Raw genomic sequence first — 21,381 nt, 5'->3', positions numbered from 1 at the left:
CCTTGGAGGAGAGTGGCTGATTTTTCTCAGGGAGGCGACACCAGTACTCCTCAGCTACTGTGCATAAAGGGACTATTCAGCATTATCTGCAGACAAGCAGTTTTGGGGGAGATCTAGGGGCTGCCAGTGCAGAAAGGCACAGCTTGCTGTCACAGCTCAGCCAACAGCCAGTGCTGCCTTCCTCAGCTTCCAGAGCCCCTGGGTGCCTGGAGCTGCCCTCCCACCACTGCCCTGTCCCCTGACACAGCCAGCACTGCCCCTGTCCCCTGACACTGCCAGCACTGCCCCTGTCCCCATGATACAGCCAGCACTGCCCCTGTCCCCTGTCCCAGCCAGCACTGCCCCTGTCCCCTGGCACAGCCAGCACTGCCCCTGTCCCCATGATACAGCCAGCACTGCCCTGTCCCCTGACACTGCCAGCACTGCCCCTGTCCCCTGACACAGCCAGCACTGCCCCTGTCCCAGCCAGCACTGCCCCTGTCCCCTGGCACAGCCAGCACTGCCCCTGTCCCAGCCAGCACTGTCCCTGTCCCCTGACACTGCCAGCACTGCCCCTGTCCCCTGACACAGCCAGCACTGCCCCTGTCCCCTGTCCCAGCCAGCACTGCCCCTGTCCCAGCCAGCACTGCCCCTGGCACAGCCAGCACTGCCCTGTCCCCTGTCCCAGCCAGCACTGCCCCTGTCCCCTGGCACTGCCCCTGGCACAGCCAGCACTGCCCCTGTCCCCTGACACTGCCAGCTGGGCTCTGCAAGGTCTGCAATTACCTGATCTTCAAGATCCCTTCCAACCCAAACCATGCTGTGAGGGATGTGCCCATGGCTCTGGCTCCTCCACCAGTGTCCCTGCAGGATGCTGCTCACAGGGCAGGAAATCCCCCCTGCACTGGGGTGATAATGAGCACAAAGCATCCACAAGAGCCCAGCACAGCAGAAGGCCAGAACAACCTGTCAGCAGATGTGGGGGAGCTGGACTGGCCCTATAGTTCCACCAAAACACTGCTGGGGAGGTCTGAGCTGGTCCAGCCCACCACAGTGCCTGTACAGCTCCATCCAGCTGAGCCAGATACTTGGGGAGAGGATGGGTGGCACTGTGGAGTTTGGGGTTTTGGGGCCAGCTGCTGTCTTTCCTAATCAACCTCTACAAAAGGAGTTTAGCTGCTCATGAGTTAGGCACACACAATACAGGACACATGAGGAGAGAGCTCTGCTCACACCTCCCTCCTTGCATTGTCAAGTGTGAGAGGTTTGTTGTAAAAGAATGGGATTATCCTGCTCACTTAACTTTTTGTAAACTTTTCAAAACTAACATTTCATTTCACTCTTTTACTAAAAGAAACATTGGCTTGCATTCCTGTTTTGCAGATGATCACACTTGACACTCTTGGGAATGAGGAGCTCATTTAGCCTTGTGAGGTGCCTCCTGTTCTTTTGGGCCTGCACATGTGTCCAGGCTCAGTTTATCTCAGCTAAAGTGGATTTCCTTTGTTTTATTTTTCTTTTCCTTTTTTATGATATCTAGTTTATGGATCTGTGAAAACAGCCACACTGGTTGGCTGCAGCTCTGTTAAACACTTGAGACATTCCTCTGTTGAAACAGCTCCTCTGTTTTCAGTGGGACTCTAATGCATTTATTCTGCTTTAACAAAGCCTTTATCTTGCCCCTTCCTGAATCTGTGCAGGGTTCAGTGTTCACCATAACCCCCTGAAACAGCCATGACACCAAATAAATTTGCCTGCTCCTGCTTGGTTCTCAGCACAAATTGCAATTAATGAGCGAGGGCTTCACTCAAAGCAATTTTTCTCCCATTGTCTGCCCCGAAGCTGGAGCAGAGCAAGAGATTGGAAGAGATTGAGTCTGGCAGCAGTGTGGTTGAAGGCACATCCCTGCTCCCTGCTGTGCTCCTTGGGGATGTGTGTTCAGAGAGCAGGAGGCTTTAGCCAGAGAGCCATGTATTATCACCCTTTGAATTGCCTGCATTGCTGTTCTCCTACAAAAACCCAGGGAAGGCTCTTTATCTGAAACCAGAATTGCATGAAAATTAGCTGGGGCTGATGAAGTAGCATCTGTAGTATCTTTTTTTTAAACCCTGTTTTACCTCTCTTCATCTCAACATGTAAATCCTGTTGCTAACGAGATTAATGGCACAGAAAGCTCAGGAGCAAAATCTGTGGCTTTTGGAGGAACACAGAGCTGGAGTTTTCTCAGTAAATCACATTCAGGCTGTTCAGCTGCAGCATCCCCCTGCTCTCAGGTGCCTGCTAACTTTTCTCCCTGTTGTCCCCAGGGTTAAATGGCCATGTTTGCACACACACAGATACACACTCACATGCATTTGAGGCTTCTCGATGTCCCAAAATCCTGTCTTTATCTTGAATTAGACTGAAGCACCTTAGAACCACAGAAGCATTTTTAAGTTTAAAAAGACCTCAAAGAGTCCAGCACTGCCAAGCCTCACCTGAACATCTTTTAAATCCCTTCAGGGATGGTGACACCACCACTGCCCTGGGCAGCCTGTCCCATTCTTCTCCTTAACTTCTCTTTATTTCAGGGTGTTGAGTGTTTGGACATGGCTTCTTCTGGCTGCAGGCTCTCTCCTCTCTGTGCTGACACAAGAGTGACATTATCTTATGCTAATGAGTTCACCTTACAGCATCTCCTGTCCCTCCAGCTCCTGGCAACCTCTTTGGCACACAATTAGGTTTACTCACTCAGTGCTACTCCTCCTCTCTGCTCAGTGGGTTGGGGACCTGTCTTTGCAGAAGTGATGGTTGCAATTCAGCCCTCACTGGGCTCAAACCTTCTCTGCCTTGCTTGTAAACTCACACCACAGACTTGGACATCAGGTAAAAAGGATTCCTAAATCAACCTCCAAATTCTAGTGTAAAATCTCCTCCCTCTATCAATGCAGGGCACACCCAGGCCTGCAGAGGCAAGGACTTGATAAACTGAGTAAACACCAGCTCCTGACTGGATTAACATGGCCAGGTAAGGCTCTCTAAAATGAGATTATCCTGGAAATGCAAACCTCACAGATGTGCCACTGCCATGGCAGGGCTCAGCAGCTGCAGAGTGGTGCCAGGGGGGGTTGGGATGATCCCAGATTTACACCAAGGCAGTGCCTTGGGTAGAGAGAGGTGACCAGAGCTGCCATAAAAGCAGTGAGATGCTGCTGTGTCACAGTCTGGGGGCAGCTGTGTGGCCCCAGCTCCAGACGTGTCACTGGAGGTGCTGTGGCACCAAGACCAGAAGGGTTTGCAGTGTCAGACTTGTTGCAAGAAGTGCCACACCTCATTCCTAAGCTGCTGTGAGCTGCTGCTGCTGCATGGCTGTGCTGAGCTTGGTTTGCTTCAAGTGTGACCCAGATGAGAGGTTCTGAAGACAGGAAGCCTTTATTTAGTTCAGACTGGTCTAAGTGTCACCTCACAAGCTGCTTGGTGACACCCTGACTCATAACCACACACTCTTCCTGAGCTCACACATTTTCCTCTCTGCCCTGCCCTTGAGCAGCTGCTGCTCTTACAGAGCCTCTTCCCTGCTCCTCCTGGCCAGGAGAGCACAAGGGAGCTGCACATCCCCAGCTCTCCCCATTGATCTGATTTTTGGGGGGAGCCAGGTTAGGGAGCAGATCCCTTCCACCAGCTTCTGACCTGTCAGTCTGAGCTGACCACACTGGGGGCACCTGGAACATCTGCTGGGCTGCTCCTCAAAAATCAAACCCTGGCACCAAATTCATAGAAATGATGCACAGCTTGCCAATGCCTTAACTGGCTATCTTGCTGGTAGTTTTGGGATGCTGCTCCCCTTCAGAGGTGAGTTTGCATTCCCCTCTGCCCTCCCAAAGACCTCCAGGTGGTTTAGAAACAGGAAGGGTTACTGAAGACAGCTGAAGGTCACAGCTGAGAGAAAAGGGATCACAAGATACTAAAAAATACTTTTTCTGGTGGTTGGAGAGGCCTCAGAAGCAGTGACTTTTTGACTTTGCAAACATACCAAACTTCTGGTAGGAGCTGGGTGGAGACATCAACCACAGCAAAAGGCTTTCTCCTGCCCAGGCAGCATCCAGAGAAAAAGAAAGGGCTCTGTGTTTTGTCCTAAAGAATTGCAGAAACAGGTGCTGCCAAAAGAGTGGAAGAAATTAAGTCCAGTGCTTTCCAGGGAGAACACCCTGTTTGCAATCCCTTCTTCATCTGGCATTAAAAAGTTGGATTAAAGCAGCTCAGTTCCTCTAGAGCTGTAAATGTGACAGGCAGAGCTGCAGCACAGCCCAGACAAGAGCTGTGAGCCCTTCCTGACCCCCTGGATTCCTGACATTTCAACTTGAGCTCTGCTTCACTCTTCTGATCACAGCTTTCCCTGGCCACTCCTGCTGCACCAACACTAAACACCTTTTTCCTGTGGCTGCTGGTAGCAAAGTGTGTTGTTTAATCTCTGTCCATCTATTGCAAGGGAACAACAACCTCCTGGTTCTACTCTTTGTACCCAAAGCAGGGCAGAAAATGGCACCTCTTGCTCAGCAATTAGATATTAATAGATATACACCCCCCACATATATATATATAAATTATATATATAATAATTATTATATATAAAATAGATAAATTAGATAACAAATAGATATGCAAAAGGCTCAGAATTACAAACTTCCCCCTCTATTTCACAGGGTTAGAGGGCCTGAGGAATTCAGGATTCAGAGGTAGCATGGAAGTCATAATTCAGATTTATATTTCCTCTATTTCTGAGAGCACAAGAAAATCTTATCTGTTTGCATCCTTTGAAGTAACCTGAATTCCACTTGGATGAAGAATCTAATTAAGTGCTGCAGGCTTTAGACAACACATTAATATTTTCAACAGTTTGATCCCAAACAGCCATTAAAACTCTTTCTGATATGTGCTAATATGTGTTACAAGCTTTTGTTTTAATTAGAACAAGATTGTAATCCATACTTCAGTTAAGTTCATTACACTTAGAATCTTAATGCAATCAAAAGACCAATCAGTCATTAGCTAAGTCCATTTTAATTAGCATTTGCAGAAAACTTTTAATTGTGTGCCTGTCTTTCACAGCAGGTGATAAGGGGAGAGGCCTTTAGATTTTATGATGACCCATCTCAAGCTCTGTATTTTGTGCCCCTAATTCATGCCCAGCTAAACTCAGATTTTAGAGGTTGCTTAGGAAAGAGAGCAGCTGGCCCCAAACCCCCAAACCCCACAGTGCCACCCTTTATTCCCCAGGCAGCTGGGCTGGGCTGGACAGCCAGCATGGCAGGGTCAGCTCTGGCCAAATTCAGCTGGAGTTTTGGTGGGAAGGGGAGTTTCAGGGCCAGGTCAGCTCCCCCACATCTGCTGGCAGCTTCTTCTGTCCCCTGCTGTGCCTGGGCTCTGTCCTCACATGTCCCTGTGCCCCTGACACCCCACAGGAACCATCTGGCTCTGAGTCACCTCCTGCCCCTTGCTGCACTCCCTGGCACCACCACAGAGCAAACCTCCATGTGAATCTCTGCAAAATCTGGAATGTAAAGGAGATTGCTCCAATCAGGCTGAAAAAAGCAGCATCTTCTCAATGTCCAGCATCCCAGCCAGGAAATGTGCTGCCTTTGCTGAAACAAGTAGATGGATTTTCCAGATTTTCCCTAAACCAATGGCCAAATCTATGAAGCTCAGAATACATATATATATATATATATATATATATATATATATATATATATATATATATATATATGAGAACAATGTAGAAACCAGACAAGGATAAGCCAAATTGGAGCTGCTGTTGGACAACTTCCCGTGTGGTTTTGTAGACCACAAGCTCCTTTTATCTTTCCCCACTCAGCCTTTGGGACAAGGCTCCCCACAACAGGGATGGAGAGAATCCCCCTCTCCCCATCCCCACCAGCCCCCAGCTCTCTGAAAACCAGAATGCAGGATTTTGTTGCAGGACTATAAATGGTGAATTGCAGAGGCCAGGAAGAATTAATTATTTATTCCTTCATTGCTCAGTGCAGGCAAAGCCAAACTCTCCCTGTCTCCTGGGGATCCATGTCCCAAGGATTGATCCCTGAAGACCCCAGGTATTGCTGAGTGAGGTTTTATTGTGTAACCCTTCCTGAAACTACAGATGAGGAGGAATATGTTGGGGCAGAGGCTTTGCCATTGCACAGTAGCATTCTGAGAGCACACCTACCTGTCCTTTCTCAGCAAAATTACTAATACTGTATTTTTTTGTAGACTTCAGGTGCCTGGAGAGGTCCCTCCCACCACTCCTCTCACTCTTCTCAGCTTTCCAGCTCGTGTAACCAGGATCACACCTGAATGGCCCCAGGCACTGTGATCCCTTCCTGCAAAGCACAGAGTTGGTTTTCTTTTAGCTTCATTCCTTTAATCCTCATTCTCCCATAACACCTGCTCCTCAGGCTGGGCTCACTCATTCCCAGGGAACAGGATAACCAGTGACTGGCACCTTGCATTATTTTTCCTGGGAAGGAATCTTTTCCCTGGGCAGCACAGTGGTACAACCCACCTGGAAAACTCAGTCCAGCTTCACCCTGGGAAAGGGATTTAGCTGCTGGCATTGGAAAATTTGCCATCTGGGTCAAGTTTGTGCCTTAAAAGCCACGTGCTAAACCTGCAATGATTCCCTCCCTCACTGGTCTGCAGGATGTTTTAAGAGCAGCACTGATGGGCTGCTCATCCTGCAGGATGCTGCTCCCACCTGAGGTGGGGGCAGGGGCACACCTGGAGGCTCCTGGCCCTGGTGGGCATCAGCCTGGCAGCCCCTTGCAGCCCCAGGGGTCACCAAGGCACCAGCACCCCCTGAATGTGCCACCAGTGCCAGCACCACTCTCAGCACTGCAGTGGGACCACGCCACAGGAGCATCCCCTGGCCCAGCTGAGCTTTCTGTTTGCCACCTCAAAGCCCTCAGCAGGGCTTAATCCTGCTTTCAGATCTAATCCATTCAACAAATGCATTATGCAAATTTGCTTTTCTCCTGGAGCTCCAGCAAAGCTCTGTGTCCCATCTCTGTTACAAAGGGTTTTTGCAGTTGTCTTGCTCTGAGCACAGAACAAAAAAATCTGCCTGGGACAGACCAACCATCCTCCAATTTCCTTTGGAAATTTAGGCTGGAAATGGATTTTTCCAGCAGGGCATCCAGCCATGGACACTGCCATGTGCCTGCCACGTTCTGCCTCCCTCAAACCTCACCCAACAGCCCAAATCTTGCCCATCCCAGCCTGAAGAAGCCAAAATCACCTTGAGCAGGTGAGGACTGAAGAGCACAGCCCAAAGTACATGTGGTATCTATGGCCTAGTAAAGAAGGAAAGGTCATTTTATTTTTTCTTTTTGAACTTACAAATAGAGCAGAAGACAAACCCAGTGGGAAGAAATTCCAGCTCTTTCCTTTTAATTGAAAATAGATCCATAAACTCCTGCTAAGTCTACTGGCTAATGCAAGCACTGGGAGGCAGCTGGATTACACTTCCCCTGGGCAGGGTATATTACAATCATTACATTTAAAAGTCACAGGGGTCTAAGTTTAAAAGCAAAAACTACACTGATATTCCCTCCTCCTGTACTCACTCACTACCCCTGACCTCCTTCTGCTAATGTAGGGAGCCTGGTTTTGGAATACTCCCCAGGAGATCAGAAATAATGGTGAGTCAGTGATCCAGTTTTAAAGATGTGATGCAGCAGTGATTGGATTTTCCAATGCCATGTGTCAGCTGAAGTCTGGCTGGGTGCTAGACCTGCTGACCGTGGGAAATCCTACAGGTTGGAGACAAGAAGAGGGATTTCTTCATGTCTGGTAGATCAATGACCTCCAGCAACTATGAGGTCTCCTCACAGTTTATAAATAAATAAAGAAAAAGATTTAATCTCCCTACTATGCAGGGCACTGCATATGCAAATATTACATATATGAATATAAAGTAAACTAAAATCAGACATCAAAACCTGCACCTGAAGGTCTATAATTAATTTTTCAATGCATTTTTCAGGGGAGATTATGGCTGAGTGGCCAAAGGTGAGCAAAAAGCACCCTGGGCATGTGTGATATGGGACAGGTCACTTAACACTGAACAAAAGAAAAGCAATGCACATGTTCCTTTTTTACAGGAATATCTGCTCCAGAGTGTTGGGAAGTGAGACTGTGGGGACTGGAACTGTGGGAAAAGAGCCCTTGGAGCCAGATCCAGCAGAGGAATGAGCTGTCTTTGATGCCATCTACTGGAATGGTGGCTCCAGGGCCTGGGACCTGCTGCTCTGCTGGAGAACACAACATCAGGGCTTGTTCCCATGTGAAGCTGGATGCTGCAAGTGGGATACAGGCTTGGAAAGGCTGCCAGGCCAGTGATGCTCTGCAGGAGCCACAGATGGAATAGGTGTGCTGGTCCTGGGAGCCCACAATGTCCAGGAGAAGGTGGCAGGGAGGCAGAGCCCAAGGAATGCTGGAAGGCTCAATCCACAGGAGACAGTGGCACTCTCAGGAGAGGAGAGGAGGGACTCAGCAGCTTTTTAAAGGAGGAAGAGCTTCCTCCATTCCCAGCTCAGCCCAGTGCAGGCACCAGGCTGGAATCACACAAGGCTGGGCTGCTGCCTGTACTGACAGGAGGAGCAAGACTTGGATGGAATGTCAGAAACCCCTGGGATTTTCCCATGAGGATGGGCCAAACTCCATCAAGTCACTGCACAGCACCACCTAAACCTTCCTCCTCCCCATGTGGCTTTCAGTGCACCAGAGCAGCTTTGTCAGGAAAAGCAAGGCTCAGATCTCTGCTTACCTCACTTGTGCTGGGGCTGCTTCCCCTCTAACAGCACCAAAATCACCAGATTCTGCTTCATGCAGACAAAGAGACAACACCTGGGTGATTTTTGAACCCTAGCTATTCTAGAAAGATGCTAAATGTCATATTTCCCTTCCTAGGGTGATTATTTACAGGAGGTTGTGCCTTTTCTTTAAGAACCACAGCAGGTAAGACCAAGACTGGCCCAGGGTTGTTTTTCTCCCTGTCCCAGTAATTATGATTTGCAGATAGGAAACTGCTGACGATTGTCCCTTGGATGGCAGACCCAGCAATCTCAGGATAAAGGACATTTCTCCCACACCACCTCCCCAAACAAGCTTGACAACATAGTGACAGCCACGTGGCCTGGCTCCTCCATAAACCTGGCAGCTCCAGGGAGGACCAGCCCTGTGCTGAGCCCTTTGGAAAGGTCCTCCTTCATTCTGTTGCACAAAAGATTCAGGAAACAAAGCCAGGGAAAAAACTGGCTGCCATGGAGAAGAAGTAAAGGTGGTGGCAAACAACAAAGAACAAACTTGGATAAGCCATGAGAATAAACTTTCCTCCCATCTCCTGTAACTACATGAAACTTCCCTGCTATTTGAAAGGACAGCTGGCCAAACCAGATAGAGGAGAAGCCTGAACTAACAGCAGATCTTCATAATTCCATGCTGCCAGTATCTCCAGTCCAATAAACACACAGTCCAACCAGCTGGCCCCTGCATTCCTGTGCCAATGGGTTGTTCTTTATCACTATTTGTTGCTTGTGCACAACTTGGACAAAGCAGCAGAACTGAGTTTTTAAAAGGAATGAAAAACAAGCCTGAGAAAGTCACTTATCTGGAAATAAAAGCCCTTTAAAACAACAGGGATCATTAGGATATGGGATTTGTGTGTCATTGGTGAACCCCAAGGACAGGACCCACCTCCACTGCTGTTGGGGGGCTCATTCTGCAGCATGTCAGCAGGGATGAGAACATCACATCCAGCTGCCTCTTGTGGCCTCCCAGCACACAGTGAAAAATAAGAGGCAATCAAGGCACACACTTTATAAATAAAGAAATAAATAAAAACAGGAGTCTGAGGCAAAGAGATAGAGAAGGGGAAAAATGAGGAATGAGTGAAGGATGACAGGAAATGACAGGATGAGTGAAGACTGGATACACCTGAGGTGTAATAAGGGGACAGGATTGAGTGAGTAAAAAAAAAAAAAAAAAAAAAGGCAAAATTGGTATATTCTGCTCACAGGGCCACACATAGCCCTGTTTAACAGGTTTTGTTGCCTCCAGCATTTCCTGGGCATCTGCCATGGAGATCTGGGATGCCTCTCCATCCAAACAAATGGGATTGATTAAATCCTATCACACTCTCAAGGATTTCTACAGGCAGGCTGTTCTGTACATTTGCAATGCAGCGATCTGACCAAATTCCCCACAGAGCAATTGCTACAGAAAACTGTTGTTTTACTGGCCTGTCAATCCTCTAGGAGTTTCCTATAAAGGCAGCAGCTCCTGGATTTCCTTGGCAATCAGCCCCTTTCCCAAGGATGGCCACCTGGGACGAGTCAGTTTGCCTGGCTGTCAGGACAGGATGCTCTGTGCAGGGGGCTGAGGATGGGGTTTGTCTCCAGCACTCCCACAGGACTGTCCCCAGAATTCCAGGATTTGGAAAACATGGGTGCACGTGAGCTGGAATAAGCTCCACAGTTTTTTCTGTCTGTTTTTCCTTGAGTGCTGCTCTCTTGGATAAAACCTACCTGGCTCTGAGTGTGTAGGTTTGGCTCAGAGCAGGGCCAGAGCTCTGCTTCCAGCCCTGAATTCCTCTCCACCTACAGAGCCCAGCTTGGTTTGCTCTTCCCCCAAATGTCTCCCTGCCTTTCCCTGGAGCTGGCAGCACAGCCACGTTCCCAGGTGAAGTCAGGAGGGTGAACACAGCCTGTCCCTGGGGGTTCTGGAAGAGTCTGGCTTTTCCTGGGATGGGAGGTGTTCCCACAGAAGGGACTGGGTGGAACAGCTCAGCCATCAGCCAGGAGAGTCCCTCAGCAATGCCACCCTGGGCAGGAGGGGTCTGGGAAGGAGGGCAGAAGGCCACAATGCCAGCATCAGAGAGGGGACTGAGAGTTTTCATTTTCCTGGTTTGTCCAGAGCCACACAGAGATGATTTCTGCTCCCTGGAGAAGGGTATAGGAAAGTATCTCCAGCCCAATAAACCAGCTGGCCCCTGCATTCCTGTGCCAATAGGTTGCTCTTTATCACTATTTGTTGCCTGTGCACAACTTGGACAAAGCAGCAGAACTGAGAGTTTTCAAAAGGAATGAAAAACAAGCCTGAGAAAGTCACTTATCTGGAAATAAAAGCCCTTTAAAACAACAGGGATTGCTAAGATTTGGGATTTGTGTGTCTAAGAGCAGGCAGGCAGTGTCAGGAGGCAGCAGGAGCTGCTGGCACTGGTGATGTGCCTCTGCACACCCTCCCTGAACCCAGCAGCAACAGCCTGGGGCTGGGACAGACAATTCCATCACACCTCTCAGCAAACCAGCATTTGGGCTGCTCACAAACTCCCCTCCCTGAGCCACCTGCAGCCAGGCAGGGACAGTCACTGGGACAACATCAGGAACCTGAGCTGCAGAAAATGAGAACTGCAAAGCTGTTTATTCACTCCCATCAGATCCAGTGGCTCCTTTCAATCCAGAAGTATCTGTCTGCATGGAATGACCCTCTGAATTCTTGTTCAGCCTGGGAAAGGTTTAAATGTCTATATGGCAAACTCCACTGCTTGTTTTTAATTGTCTTTCCTCCTGGTGACAGGCTGTGCTTTGGAAGGGACAAAGCTCCCTGGAGTGGCCACACAAGGGTGTGGGAGGAGGGTGCCACAGGCAGCACTTTGGAGCTAAATTATGTTTACTGCAGCTGGAACAGAGGCTCCCAGGCACTGATGGAAGGTGAGGAAGTTACTCCATCCCACCCTCCTCAACCATCCTATATAACACCTCCTATAATGCACTCCCCAAAACCTTCCAAGAGCAAATTCTAAGATTTCTGTGCTGTTAACTCAGCATGAAAATCCTCTCCCAAGACACAGCATGAATATTGCCACAACATTTTGCAGCTGAAAACAATCCCTGGCCAAGATTTCAAGAACAGCCCTGCCTCTTGTGATTGTAGGGTGTGATGTTTTAATAGTAAAAAAAAAAAAAGAACAGGAAGCAAGTGATACATTTGGGAGGTGAAAGGCATTTTCCAGCTCCTCAGGAATGATGGAAAGGCTCCCACTGGCTTCAGACAGGGAGGGACCAGAGCTGCTCATCTCTGCAGCCTGGCCAGGCTGCCATGTGCAGGTGGCAACACTCCCTGGTGCACAGCTGTGCACAGCTGGCAGCACCTGCCACAGCCACTGCCACATCCCTCACTGGCACCAGCTTGTGCCAAGGCTGCAGCAGGAAACCTGGGAGATAAAAATCCCTCAGGAAGTCACTTTGATTTCCTTGGAGCTGCTGCTGGCTCCCAGGATCAGCAACCTGCCTCCAGGAGGGTTAAAGGTTGAGCAGAGCTGGCACTGAGGGATTTGCTCTGCTCTGCACAAGGGGAGGTTCATTTTTTGCTGCTGCCCCATCATTTTTACAAGCACGTGCAAAGATTCCTTTGTCTCACTCAGACCAACTGTTTTGTAAACCCCAGGTGACAAACACTGATGTTCCCCCATAAACCACCAGCCCCAGCAGCTCACCCAAAATTTCCAGGACTGGGATGCTGCAGAAATGAGAGTCAGGCACCAAGGGATGGCAGCACAGGAGCTGGGAGCAGAGGATGTGAAGATACAGCTTGGGCAACAAGGACACTGAAGGCTCTGATACACCCCAAACACATTCCAGCCCTTCCTGTCCCCCTGATTACCTGTCCCATCTCAGCTGGTGGCCTTCCCAGTGACAGCAGAGCAATCCTGGTGACCAGGTCCCCTCTCTGTGTGTTCCTATGGAAGGTGCAGCAGGAAGAAGCTTCCACACCAGCCCAGACAGGCAAGCCTGAGCTAATTGTGCATTCCACTTTCAACAGTGGCCACTTTCTGACAGTGGTTTAGGAAAATGGGAGAGATTTTACATTAGAATTTGTGCCCTGAAGGAAAAATGCCTTTTGAACTTTATTAGGGAGAATTTGGCTTGTGTCTGGAAGCATGAAGGGCTAAAGTGCTTCCAAAGCCCTTGAACTAAACCCAGCTCAGAAGGAGGCAAAGGAAATTTTCCTTCTGTCTTCTTTGGACCATCATTTTCATCTTTCAGGGTTTGTTGTTTGGGGGTTTGTAAAGGCCTGCAAAAACTATAAAATCTCAAATTTGAACAGGAAATCAAGACTCTGTGATTCAGCTCCTGCTGCACTGGAAAGACACTGACCTTTGTGGCAAGAGTAAATATTCAGCCAAAAAGCAGCACAGCTCATAAAGCCACAAATGCAGACAGGCCTAAAAGTTATGAACTTATTACAAAAAAAGACAAGAAACAATTATTAAACTCAGCCTAGGCATTTTCCTTTATTATTAAAGGATGGCAGCAAATAAAGCTTCCAGGTCCAGAGCTCTGCTCCTTTACCTGCCTTTTCACAGATCCTGGATAACCTCTGCTCTTTAACAAAGCCTGCTTTGTCCCAAAGGGATTTTCCTTCTTATGCTGCTATTCCTGCATCTAGCAGAGGTTTCCAGTTTTGATAAGACTCTGTGAGGGACAGGTGATACCCATGGCTTGGCACAGGGTAACTGCAGTCTGCTCTCCAAATATTTGACACTCTGACCTACCCTGCATGAGGAATTTCTAAATACATCTTGCCTCTCCTTAGAGAAGATCATGGAAGGGTTTGGGTTGGAAAGGACCTTAAAAACCATTCCAGACACCAGCAGGGACACCTTCCACTGGAACAGGTTGCTCCAAACTCCATTCAGCCTGGCCTTGGAGACTTCCAGGGATGGGGGAAACATGCAGGGAAAAAAAAAAAAAATCAGGGAAGAAAAATGGGCAGGGCTGAAGAAGGGAAGGAAGGAGCTTTGCTCCCTTGTATTCACAGCTGAAGTGGCCAGGTTCTCCTCACCTGCAGAGCCCAGAGGAAGGAGAATTGCTGTATTGCCCTGTTGAATGGTTTGAGTGACCCCAGCTGATGTTTGGCTTGTGCATCCCCAGTTCCCACGGCCTCCAAGTGGTGACAGTGACAATAACCAGAGCATCCCATGGGCCAGATGAACTCCCAAGTATTTATTTAGATTATCAAACTGCACCTCCATAAATCTATTGGATCCCCTGCTGTAGGAAAGGGTCCGGGGTGTTAAACAAATAGGCAATAAATTTCAGAGGATTTGGTAAAATTAGGATTGTCATTACTTTTCCATTCCAAGAAGACTAATCTGGATTATAATTATCCCAGCTACATCCAGGCTTTTCAATAGCTCATACACTGATAAATGAAGCGTTCACTCTCACAAATGCCTCTCCTTCCCCTGATGGATACAATGTGTTCCAGATGGATGGAGAAACCTTTTTTATTTCCCTTTTACACTTGCTAAGCTATTTTCAGGCACCCGGAGCACCACAGGTGTAAATCAGCAGAGCTCTTCCACTCTTTTTTTCTCCACTTCTTAAAGCAGTTGAGGATCCAGCCCCTATTTCTAACCTTAAAACCACAAATTACACATAGGTGATAAATGAGGGAGGTAAGAAAAAACCCACCAGACAAACACAAAAGGCTTAATTGCACAAATCACTTTGGGCCTGCCAGCCCCTGCAAAAAAACCCACTTTAATTAGGCTGATTGAAATGCAGACAGGTTTTTTTTTTCCCCCCCTTTCCACTGAGGCCTTTGTACCCATTTTGTATGAACAGGAGCCAGCCTCCCCATCCTCAGCCCAAACCTGTCCTCTCACTCCCTCCCAGGAGCCAGGACACTGGGAAGAGCCACCTCAGCAGAGCCTCTGTGAGCCCCCAGAGGAGATGAGCACTGATGCCTGATGGAGCAGAGATGCTTTTGTGATGAGAAAGGTCAGTGCTGCCCCACAGAGGGATTCTCCCTCTGCCCTGCCACAGTACTGCTCCTCTGTGATTCCCAGGCTTTCCTCAGGGCTCTGGGATTTTCTGAGTGCCTGCCCAGGGCCAGCTGGGAGTCCATCTGCAGCAGGGCTGAGCCCACACGATGGCCCTGGGGCGGCCACGAGTGGCATTTCCAACATATGTTTGCACAAAATGCTCCAGTCCTTTCGAGCTGAGCACGTGAGCACCCAGCCCTGTGGCCAGTGCCAGCTTTGAGCTGTGCCTCTTGGCCCTGTGTGCACAGGGAAGGATTTCCAAGCTCTGCTCCAGAAATAAATGCATTAATGTTGGTATTTAACGAGCTGAAAGCCATGGCAGAAAAATACACACGACTGGAGAGGGGAAAATATTCTGAGTTCCCCCACAAGTGTGTGATGGGAGATTCAGCACAGGGAAGGGGGTGCAAGTGTTTCATCAAGCACTGCTCCTCAGAGTAATGCACAATATGGCTCAATGCATGCTGTAATGGTCTCTTACTATGGAGTATTTTTATCTGAGTGTTATTTGACAGCTTGTGCTACGTGCAGCAGTGTGTGTCTGCCAGCACCTCTGGCCACTGTCTCACAATCCCAGAACCCACTCCCCCTTCCCAAGCCAGCCCCATCTCCAGCTCCCCCTTAAAAACACAGGACACACATCTAGGCATGTGTTTTCACAGAGCTCTACAAACTTATGCACATAAAAATACAGCTTTGTACAAAACTACTGTATCACAAAGCTCAGGGGCTGTTTGGAACAGAGTGACCAGCCATGCCAAAAGCTGCAGGAAGGGTCTTTTCAAAGCAGAAGTCCATTTGCTTGGGTAAAAGGCAACTCCCCACCTCTCCACATAGTTTAAGGATGACAAGGAAGTCGAGTGTTTGCTAGAACATCTCAAGCAGCAAGGAAAAATAAAAGTGCTCTATGGGCAGGAATGAGAGCTGGCTCGTGCAGTGTGTGCTCACTCTCACGTCTGTCAGCTCCACTAAAGCTCAGTGAAATGAAGGGCCTGTGCTGGAGCTGCAGCAGGACTGGCATTCACTGCTGCAGCACCAGATTTACCCCAGCTGCTCAGGTTCAGGCCCCTGCCACTCTCCCAGCTGCTCCAGTTGGGCTGTGCCTCACAAAGAGTGCCAGGGATCAAGAGCTAAGGGGTTTCACAGCCTGGCTGCAAGCAGAGATTTGTCCCTGGGTCAGGGAGGCTTCAAGCTTTCATGCAGAAAAAGGTTAAACCATGGAAAAACTGTTCAAGCTCCTGTCTGGGGCATGTATTTGATGCTGGCATGGGAAGGAAATTCCTGACCTGCCTGCCACAGGCTCAGCCAGTGCCAACCTTGCACCTTTGCAACTGCAGCCACGTCATTTCCCAGCAGACAACCAGAAACATCCCTGTGCTTACTCAGACAAATCCTCCCCAAGGCTGACAAAGTGAGAAGCAGCTCATCAGTGCCTGTTGCTATCTACAAGCAGCTTGTCTGCAGAAATTTCACTGCTATGATGATCTAAAGGTGCTAAAACCCCAAGAAGGAAGGGCTGGCATGCCTGAACCCTATTCTCAGTCTCCAACCAATGAACTGGTTTCCTATCAGATGTCTGCATTGACATGGTAAAACTCTTTTCCTCTTGTCATTATCAGAGTTGGGTGAAAATGCCCAGCAGCACACATGGAATCAGCTCTTGACACGGTGTTTACACAGCAACAGCAGCTTTTTCAGCTTCACTGGGGACCCAGAGACCAAACAGTGCCCATGGTTGTGCTCCAGGCATCCTTGCTGTAACAGCATTATAAATACATAATGAGGATTTAAAAGGCAGAAGGGAAACAGATAAAGGAGACTCTCTGTATCACACTCGGCTTTCATCATCTGCAAAGAGCTACAAATTTCAGCATGTGCTCATCAGCACTGAGGGAAAGGTGTCCTTGTTAGAGGATGAGCACAGGAGCTGCCTGGCAGCATCCAGGGGGAAAAGACATCAAGTTTCAGAGGAAAGCTGCCACTACATTTTATACACACTGTCATTTTTCAAGAAGAAAAAGCAGCTTAGCACAGAAGCAAGAGGAACTGTGTTCAAGCACAGAACAACAACAGCAAGGTCATCCATGCCATGTGAGCACAGATTTGGATCAAATCCCGGAAGGCTGCCCTGGAAAAAGCTGCCTCAAATATCAGAGAGCCAAAAGGGAGTCAGTCAGTACCTGGCCTTCTCAGGTGCTTCCATGGCCACCTTGAGCAGTATCCATGCACTTGAAAGTCCAAACCATGCAGAGTCAAATCACAGCTGTGGCCAACATTACCAAATATCTCTGGGTGGGTTCACAGTCAGAACCTTGAGAGCAGCACAGTGACTTCCAGCACACTTCAAAGGAAAGTGTCACCTTCACAGGACAGACTCAGCCTGCATGGGACCTTATCATCCATCCTCCAGTTATACATAGACAACACTCCCAAAACTCCTTCCAACATGCAGCTCCAATCCTGTTCCTCCCCCTTCAGGTCCTTCCTTCCCCATTCCCTCTCTCCCCTGATTCATGGCCACAGCAAATGTGCTGCTTGATTATCTGCTGACACATGCATTTAGCACTTCTCCACGGAAAGCAACGAGTTTGGAAGCTTTTCCAACTTCCCCTCTGGATGATGTCACCCTGGGCAGGCGCCAGGCTGGGTTTCAAGTGAAAATCTTTCACTTCAGGGTCAGACATCCTCCTATTTTTAGACCTGGACTGAGTGTTGTGCAGCCAACAGCTGAGCTGGACAGTTCTCCTTATTCCCTGAGTCTGCCTGCTGTGTTCTGCCCCACAAAGCTCTCCAGAAATTCAGGGTGAGAAACGTGTCCCCTCCAGTCTGCACTGGGAATGGGGATGGAGAGGGGACCTGTGGCTGCAGCCTGTGAGCTCCCATCCACCCACCTGGCATTGGCAGCTCCATCACCCCACTTGGCTCCCCAAAACCTTGTTAGTGCCACTGCCCCATGTTCCCAAGGGCCACATCCACACAGATTTTAAATCCCTCCAGGGATGGAGACTCCACCACTGCCCTGGGTGGCTGTGCCAGAGCTGGACAAACCTTTTTGTGAAGAAATTTTCCCTAATAGCCAATCTAAGCCTTCCCTGGTGCAACCTGAGGCATTTCCTCTTGTCCTGTTGTTACCTGGGAGAAGAGACTGACACCCACCTGGCTGCACCCTCCTCTCAGGCAGTTATAGAGTTAAAGTCCCCCCTGAGCTTCCTTTTCTCCAGGCTGAGCCCCTCAGCTGCTCCTCATCAGACTCATTGCACTCATTTCTCTAATTGCAACGCTTGGTCAGCCAATGCCTGTGCTGTGGCCATTTAAGCAAAGTGATGTGTTGCTGTGCACACAAAGCAGTTAAGGAAGGAAAAATCTTTTGAGATGAGCTGCAGCTCCACACAAAGAGCAGCCAGGCTCTTCCTCTGCTCCTCACAGACACACATCCCTGTGTCTGAGGGAGGCTGGTGGCTGGAGTTCAAAGGATGGGATGCAGACCCCACACAACAGCCCAGCCCATGTGCTGGGTGAGCTCATCTCAGCAGGGCTGAGGTGTCACCATGCCCGCTGCTGACAGCCACTGAAAGCCACAGACAAGTGACAAGTGCAATGGTTTTGGGGCAGAGTGTGAATATGAGTCACAGCTGCAGTGCTGGGAGCTGCCCTGCACCCAAATCCCTTCTCTCTCACTGCACTCCTGCTCCTGCTGCAGCACAGGGACACTCACTCACTCACACAGACACATCCCAGCCTGCAGCACACCCTGAGCTGGCACTGCTGCTGCTTGATTTGCATCTCTGGGTGAGTCTCATCCCACCTCCCCAAGGGGATGAAACCCAGCCCAGCAGAGGCTGCTGTGTCTTGGGGCTGTTCACTTGTCCTCAGCACCCCAACCAAACCTGTCTGCACCCCCTCTGCAGCTGCTGGAACCATGAATGGTTTGGGCTGGAAGGGACCTTAAATCCCATCCAGTTCCAACTTCTTCCACTTCCACTATCCCAGGTTGCTCCAAGCCCTGTCCAAACTGGCCCTGGACACTTCCAGGGATGGAAGGCAGCCACTCTGGGTTTGTTGGTTGAACCTACTCATAGAGAAAAAAAATAAATGTCACTGGCTAAGCCTGCAGGGACCCTCCAGCATCCATGGGCACACAGAACAGCATCAAAACAGGAATGCTCAGGTGTTTTGTGCTTGCAGGGTGCCAGCACAAGGCACTGTTCTGGCACTGCTGCTCCTGAGCATGTTTACAGCACAAGCAAGGGCCCAAGCCAGATCAAATTTCAGATATTGAACCATTTGCTTCAAAGGTGTTACATCAGCAGCTGACTTGGCCTGTCTCTCTCGTTTGCTTCTCTCTGACTTTGAAAACAACACTCTGCCTTGGTTGTATCAATCAGAGCAGACTCTCTGACAGGACTCCATGCACCAGAAAGCCTGGGTGATATTTAGCTACAGGAAAAAATAAGAAGAGAAGAGGAACCTGTGCTTTAAAAAAAAAAGGAAATCTCTAGTGAAACCCAAATTGTGCAGCTGTCCCAGCTGTGCCCTTTCTGCAGCACATTTCAGCACTCTCCTCTGCATTTTCAGGGAAATAAAGTGGTTTTCCATTGGTATGGAATTCATCAATGCTGTCAAAGGCTGGACAAGCACCACAGCAGAAGGGAAGGAAAGAAGAAAGGCCATCAGCTTTGGATGCTGTCAGAGGGCCTGGAAGTGGTTTGGTGCCATACATCAGGTCCAGCTGAGCCACGTGCCCAGGTCCTGCTGCCTCTGCTCCAGGTAGCAGACACTGGCACCAGCTCCCCCTCTTGCAGCCCTTCACCAGCTGCACAAGAGCAGAAATGGAAACCTGAGCTGTCTCTGCTGCTGCATGAGCTGGGTGGATGTGAGGCAAGAGGGGAAGCAAAACTGCAGCTGATGTGGTCACTGCCCCTGCTCTGCCAAGTGCACAGTGCCTCCCTTCCCACGGAGATGAGAGTGGATTGCACTGGGGCTGCTCAGGAACAGTCACTGCACAGGCAGAGAGCAGAACTGGCAGACTCCTGAGTAACATTGCTTTTCCTCACTTACCTGATCCAGTCCTCATTTATTTATCCCACTCTCATTGCAGATTGATCTCTTTTCTGATATTCAGATTAATTTTTTTCAGAGCAGCACACTAGCACACAGCATGGCTGTGTCCTGAGCATACTCTGCTCCCTTGAGGTTTATCATGCTACCAATAAATAAATTACCTGCTAATAAACCTCCCCTCCAACTCACACTTCTCTTTTAGACTGAAGATAATTAAATTTATGCATGAGTTACTAATTTCTGTGACTGAACACTGGAATATACTGGGAAGATGGAAGGCTGTGATCAGATGTGCACGTTAAGGCACTGCAGGATTTACTCTGAGCTTCCTCTTCAAAGCTGATTCAAACATTATGGTAACCAAACTGTGGTCAAGAAATTGATAAAAAAACATGTGAAGAGCCTCCCACAGACAGAGCAAACCATAATTTGAATATGCAATAGAGGGTGATAAGGCTATGCTTGGGACTGCCTGCAGTCAGCTATCACAACTCGCTGACACCAGCTTTAATAAATGTTGCTTAAGACATTAACCAACATGAATTACAATATAACTTTTCACAGTGCAAACATGGCTTGGAACTCTTGCCACTTAATACTTGAAACAAGCTTAATTATCAGGATGTGAGGGCCTGAGGATGCCTCTGGCTGTGTTTCTGCACAAAGGGAGTGCCTCTGCCTGCTCATTCTCATTGCACACTGCTGGTACCCAGGAGATGGGAAAGAACTCATAAAATTGCTCATCCTGCCTGGGTTGGTAACACAGGGAGCAAGAGAGGGAGGGTGGAGGATGCTCCCTTCTGCAGAGCAGCAAGAGGTGACTGTTTCTACACAGAACTTGTCATGAGCTTACACTCAATTACACAGTGACAGCAGAGAATTTATTTATGTGTGGAGATTTTTTTAAAGAATACTTTTATAACTTCATTCAATGATAAAATCTGCTTTTCCCAACCCTCAGTCAGCTGAGGATGGCAGCCTAAAAGATTTCTCTGTCCCAACTTTTGTCCTGGTCACATCTTGACTTCTCTCCTGGCAAGCCAATTTACTGCAATTTCTGTGTGTTTTCTTTAATCAGGCAAGAGGAACAGATCACAAGCCACTTTATTAAGGAAGTCAGGCTAATTATTCTCTGAGGATAATTAAAAAGTAGGGATACATGAAGTAACTTGACCCAGTTCTCCTGGAGAACAGTGGCAGAGCTGGCAGGAGATGGCAGCTCTCACAGACCTCCATCCTTTTATCCCCCATCCCTGGAGATTCCTTGATGTCTGTAATGAGGCAGCTCAGGGATGTTGACTCTGATGTCAGTATCAGCCATGGCCATGAGATAAATCCCTAACCAAAGGAAAGAAATGCCAGGTGGGCACTGGGAGGGGATAAATCCACACTGCCACATTCCAGAGCCATTCCAGAGCTCACAGGTGAGCAGGGCACCACTGCCATGAATATTCCTGGCTGCTGCCACACACCAG

At 48.8% G+C, this 21,381-nt stretch overlaps 1 protein-coding gene across 2 annotated transcripts in view; it reads right to left on the bottom strand.

Moving 5' to 3' along the window:
• The window catches only part of LHPP (phospholysine phosphohistidine inorganic pyrophosphate phosphatase), a 70,023-nt gene that overhangs the window by 23,760 nt on the left and 24,882 nt on the right, over positions 1-21,381 (bottom strand). The gene's annotated exons all lie outside the window — the stretch shown is intronic.

Source organism: Erithacus rubecula (genome assembly GCF_903797595.1).
Source record: "Erithacus rubecula genome assembly, chromosome: 9".
Taxonomy (NCBI): Eukaryota; Metazoa; Chordata; class Aves; order Passeriformes; family Muscicapidae; genus Erithacus; species Erithacus rubecula.
This window is presented reverse-complemented; position numbering and strand designations above follow the sequence as displayed.